At 30.5% G+C, this 6,572-nt stretch overlaps 1 pseudogene; it reads left to right on the top strand.

Annotated features, from left to right (window-relative positions):
• Positions 1-5,623: 5,623 nt before the first annotated feature.
• Positions 5,624-6,271, top strand: LOC137619805 (thymidylate kinase pseudogene; annotated as a pseudogene).
• Positions 6,272-6,572: the final 301 nt, after the last annotated feature.

Genomic DNA, 6,572 nt, shown 5'->3' on the forward strand with positions numbered 1-6,572 from the left:
CAAACAAAATGCCAATTTACAAAAAAGTGGTTCTTCACCAAACTGGAATGTAAACAAGCAAAATGCCAATTTACAAAAATGGTTCTTCACCAAACTGGAAAGTAAACAAGCAAAATGACAATTTAAAAAAAAATTCTTTTAATCGATAATTTTAATCATAATCATTAATTGAAAAAATGAATTGTTATATATATTATACAAAAAGTGTAATCGTATATCCACAAGAGCAGGTAAAATAATTACATATTATATATCCATTGAGTTAGTCGTGTTTGTTATTTGGAATCATTTATTTTATAATAATATATAGTCTTTCAAGTTTAATGGATCGTACTTGAAATGACAATTATATTGTAGCAATAAATCTTAACAACATACAATTTTAACTGTGAAAACTGTCATACGAGAGAGAATATTATATATTTATCGTTTGTGATGTCATCACAAAGTAAAATATTATTGTTAAAAGCATACAAAAATTTATTAACTATTTTGAATAAATTAATTTTAATGGGATTCTGTACCTCGTCCATCGTAACAATAACTGAAAACAAAAGAATATATATATATATATATATATATATATATATATATATATATATATATATATATATATATATATATATATATATATATATATATATACCTTGTATATTATAAAATAATATATATAAATTAGAACAAAATCAAATGAAATATATACATTTAAGAAAATTGAATATCTAAGAAAAAAAAATCCAGTATAGTAATTGGAATTGTAATCAATGTTATGTCAGACATCTCATTCTCCTTCAGAGAATGGGAATAAGTAACGATTAAATAAATCCTTTTTTGTGCTTTTCTCGTAATTGGTAAAATATTTTAAATATCTAAGTTGTGGTTTATTGTCACTTGGTGTCTTGTTTTATTATATTTTAGCAGTTCTTGGATACGATTTTTTCTGCTTTATATATCTTTTTCATCACAATTCTTGAAACAGAGAATGTCTGCTATTATTTCACATTCATTTTCAATATATGGTTGATGTAAAAGTGTGCAATTATTAGGAATCTCTCTCTTAGCAGCCCATTACTTTACCCATCTCGAGGATGCTTGGAATAAAGCCATAAAACTCATAGTTGCCCACTTATATTTCAAAATAGTTTTTGATTTCATAAAAAGGAAAGTACTGATAAAACATTAAAGCAATATAAAGTACTTGTGGAGAATATAAAGAATGCTTAATTGGACACGAAGGAAAATGATAGATATTGGTAATCAGTGCTATAAATTTAATATGCAAAGCATATCTTTGACATTTTATATACATAGCAGTTTAAATGATACAATCTATATTATGTTTTGTATTGTGCTTTGGTGGGTAATCATAAATTACACTATTGGCGTTTTGGTTTTCCTTGGGGATGGACATTTGATGAAAACATAACAATGTTTAGTTTTTTTTGAAGCCTTGTTCTTTTAGCAATAGGTTCGAAAAATATCTTCTTTTGGTTTTTTAGAGAAACTCGTCTAGCTATTGAGTCTTCTGTATCATCATCAGTTTCTCTTTTTTTTCTTTTAAGGTTGAGAATTTTGGTTTTCTTTTCCATGTTCACGCTTTCTTCCTTTTTGTGTTGGTTTGTAGTAATCTTCATGGGGGGAATTTCTGTTTTGATGTACTCCTTTTCTTCATCTTTGTATGGATTCGAGGGAAGTTGGTTTTTCACTCGCTCTTCCATTTCAAAAATCTTCTTTTCTTTGTTTGTGTTTTCTTCATCTTTGTGTTGGCTTGTAGTAATCTTCATGGGGGGAATTTCTTTTTTGATGTTCTCCTTTTCTTCATCTTTGTATGGATTCGAGGGAAATTCTTCTTTCACTCGCTCTTCCACTTTAAAAATCTCCTTTTCTTCATCTTTGTATAGATTCCATGGAAGTTAATTTTTCACTAATTCCTCATCTTTAAAAATTTTCTTTTCTGTGTTCCCCTCTTCTTCATCTTTGTATAGATTCCATGGAAGTTCCCTTTTCACTTTTTTTTCCACTTTAAAAATCCTCTTTTCTTCATCTTTGTATGGTTTTGGGGGAAATTGGTTTTTCACTCGCCCTTCCATTTCAAAAACCTTCTTTTCTTTGTTTGTGTTTTCTTCGTCTTTGGGTTGGCTTGTAGTAATCTTCATGGAGGGGGGGGAATTTCTTTTTTGATGTTCTCCTTTTCTTCCTCTTTGTATGGATTCGAGGGAAATTCTTCTTTCACTCGCTCTTCCACTTTAAAAATCTTTTTTTCTTCATCCTTGTATAGATTCCATGAAAGTTAATTTTTCACTAATTCCTCATCTTTAAAAACCTTCTTTTCTGTGTTCCCCTCTTCTTCATCTTTGTATAGATTCCATGGAAGTTCCCTTTTCACTTTTTCTTCCACTTTAAAAATTCTCTTTTCTTCATCTTTGTATGGATTTGGGGGAAATTGGGTTTTCACTCGCCCTTCCATTTCAAAAATCTTCTTTTCTTTGTTTGTGTTTTCTTCGTCTTTGGGTTGGTTTGTAGTAATCTTCACTGGGAGAATTTCTGTTTTGATGTTGATACCCCCTTGTTCGTGGTTTAAGAATTCCTCCAAGTCTTGAAAATAATCATCTCCCCTCGACTCTGAAACATTTAGATAATTTTCATTGTCTGGAAAAGACAAGAAACTATCAGGTTTCAAATCTGTAGTATCCCCAAGGAGTGGGATATTTTCAAAATCATTATCTATTTCTTTTTTTAGATATGTAAAATTTATTTGTGCAGTATGAACATTGCACTTGAACCATTTTCATTTTGACAAAATCTTGTAATAAGTGATAATGGTGGTGATGATTAAACTAGTCAAGCCCAAGACACAACTAACTAATTGAAACCTCCCCTGAGCTGGTATATATACTATGTGATTACACCCACCCCCCCCCCCCTCTAAGCTATGAAGCATATAAATAATGGACCGAGATACAATTGGGCCCAGTACAGTTTTAAACCCCAGTTGGTGTTCATTCTTTGGTTCTGATCCAGTAACAGAAAGGTATCAATATAAAAGAACCTGAAAAGAATGTTTTTTTGACGTAAAAAAACATAACACAAAAAGATGAATTGGTTTTTTTGCAAGAAAATAGCAAACAAAACCTATCATCGCCATTCAACCCAATTCTTTTCCACGGGGAAAATATGGATACTCTGAAAAAATCATTATAAGCACTTTAATGGAAGAAGAGATTTCTAGTCTCTATTTATGGTGCATTAGAGAAATTCATCTCTTTAATATATTAAACGTAAACAGAAAACACAATTCAAGAATGAATTCTATACTTTATTTTATAGAATCAAAAGCTATAGAACTAATATCACCAAGAGATGTCGGTTCTCTATATGGTGTTTTTTCTCATTTATACGCGTACAAACAGTGTCTTTGTAATGAGATTTTATTTCTAACCAACGCTCTTAATGTTTTTCTATTCGCTTTAAAGGCCCAAGTATGTTGGGATTTACAATTAGCTGCGTCTAATCAAATACCAGAAGCCACTAACACAGAAAATGACAAGAAAAATTTTAACAAGTCTCTCGAGACCGGTGATCGTTTTAAGGCTGTTCAATATTTGGGTGCTGTTTATAGAAATTTCATGGGCCTAGAAAATAATGAGGATATTTCTTCCGTGTGTCCAGATAATATGAGTACACGGAAGAATAAATTCCTAGAATGGTCCAAACCTATCATAATTAAGGAAATTTGTAATCTACAAACCGAATCACAAAAATCAACAAACAAAAGACTTTTGGAATTGTCCATTTGGCATAGGTTCAATTATTTCAAGAGCCGACCATATTTTTCTGGACAATTTACGGTCCTAATTTCAATAGTGGATTCATTGATGGGTTTTAAATTGGATCCAAAAGCAATGGAATCTATATGTTCAACGTCACTGGGATACTTTGGTAATATCTGCACCATTCAAATAAACCCACAATTTTCTTGGGAAAACGATCACCAATCCGTAAGAAATTACATTTGCACAAATAAACCTTCATGTAAGCCAAAGTTCTTGGATACTTCATGGGAAAATCCAAGTTGGAGGAAAAATCACCATACCACCTTAAATGTTGTTAAAAAAAGACGACGCTCATCATCCTCGCCACTAATAACGAAAAAACAAAAAATGGATATAGTAATATTATAAGATAATAATATTAGTGTTGGGTGTGCTACATAGTGTAAAAACGGGCCCACAACTACAATTTACTCAAATGACACCAAATTATTCGTAGAAACACAATACTGATCAAACGACGAAGATTTGGACCTACAAATCGTGAAAAGGGCAATGTCCAGGCAAAACTTCTAAGAAAAGAAAAGCATTCTACATTTTTGTGACAATAATGAATTTGAAAATAATACAAAGAAAAAAAAAACTGATTGCTGCTACCTTTGAAATTTGGTATTTTTGAAGAACACTTCAAGTGGTTGAAGATAAAAATAGCCAAAAAACACTGATCAAATATGCTGTCACTATAAGTGTAAATTGTTTCCCGTTAGAATATTATTATATAAGATGTGGGTCTTCCAAGGCTAGATATAGTATTCTTCATGGATCTGAGTATACAAAAAGCCCAAAGACGTGGTCATTATGGCGAAGAACGGTATGAAAAAGCCAAATTCCAGACAAGAGTTAAAGAGAATTATCATTTATTACAAGATGAATCCTGGAAAGTAATTGATGCAAATAAAACTATTGAGATCATACAGAAAGAGTTGGTAGCTGAAGTTTTGAATATCATTGACAACATAAATGGAACAAGTATAGGTAAACTTTGGTTATAGTACGGTACAATGTGCAACTGGGGACGAGACAAAGATTTTCTGGAATGAATAGATCAATTAATAAATGGGATTGTAATTATGACGAATTTCTCTATTCTGATACTGTTATAGACAGAGAACGAATAGATAAAATACGCCAGTTGGGATGTAATGGTTTGTGTAATATAGAAAATTTTAACATGTTAGCAAGTAGTACACCATTTGATAAAATTATTCCACACGAAAAATATAAAAATTATATGTTCGTTTGTGAGCGAGCAACATTTTTGCGGTCTTTAACAAAGGAAACATTAAATGTTGTTGATGATATTGTTGGTGGAGCCCTAGAATCTAATCTATTTGTTAGAATTTATGATTATCTGTTTAAATTGTTGTATTTTATTGTTTGTACTATCTTTTAATATATCATTTACAATAAATATGTAAAAAAAGAGCTGAAAATATTAGAAGCAGCCAAATAAGTAGTCGTTGGTGATAAACAACAGAAAAAAAATTATGATTATTAGGCTTTATTTTCAGCTTTAATGATACAAATAATTTAATGTATTAGTGAATATATACAATTATATATGTAGCTTGTCTCAATACATTATTTACTACAACCAGAGTTTTATTCATTTTCTTAATATATATATATATATATATATATATATATATATATATATATATATATACATATATATATATATATATATATATATATATATATATATATATATATATATATATATATATATATATATATATATATATATATATATGCACTGTAAATGATTAAAAGATTAGCCCACAATAAATAATATGAACGGAAGAGAAACACACACAAACGAGGTTATTATTCCTAGCCGTAGTGCGTTCGTAATTTTAGAAGGTTGCGACAAAACGGGGAAAACAACACAGGCAAAAAAGTTGGTCGATTCTTTGAATACAGCTGGAATATCAGCAATTTATATTGCATTTCCAGATAGAACCACAAAGATTGGCGATATTATTGACGGCTACTTGGCACACAGTGGTGAACACGAAGATCACTGTTTACATCTTTTATTCTCGGCTAACAGATGAGAATTGCTTGCAAAAATTGAATCAGCATTGTTTAGTGGTACTTCAGTAATAATTGATCGATATGCATTTTCTGCAGCAAAAGAGGGTATGAGTTTGAGTTGGTGTAAACAAAGTGATGTGGGTCTTCCAAGGCTAGATATAGTATTCTTCATGGATCTGAGTATACAAAAAGCCCAAAGACGTGGTCATTATGGCGAAGAACGGTATGAAAAAGCCAAATTCCAGACAAGAGTTAAAGAGAATTATCATTTATTACAAGATGAATCCTGGAAAGTAATTGATGCAAATAAAACTATTGAGATCATACAGAAAGAGTTGGTAGCTGAAGTTTTGAATATCATTGACAACATAAATGGAACAAGTATAGGTAAACTTTGGTTATAGTACGGTACAATGTGCAACTGGGGACGAGACAAAGATTTTCTGGAATGAATAGATCAATTAATAATTCTCTTTTAATACCTGACAAATATTTATATTTATATTCAAGTTAAACATAAAGGTTTGTGCTTATAAGTCACTAAATAGTGCGTGGCAATATTTTCAGCTAAGGCCACAGGAAAAATAAAAGAAGGGGTACCGAGCGTTTTCATGTTATTTCAACACATTTTCGAGGTACAATGCTAAAAACACAGAGAACATCTAACAAAGTAAACTGAAAAAATTTAAAACAAGTATTCAAAGT

This window comes from Palaemon carinicauda, chromosome 2 (assembly GCF_036898095.1).
Source record: "Palaemon carinicauda isolate YSFRI2023 chromosome 2, ASM3689809v2, whole genome shotgun sequence".
In the NCBI taxonomy this organism is placed as follows: Eukaryota; Metazoa; Arthropoda; class Malacostraca; order Decapoda; family Palaemonidae; genus Palaemon; species Palaemon carinicauda.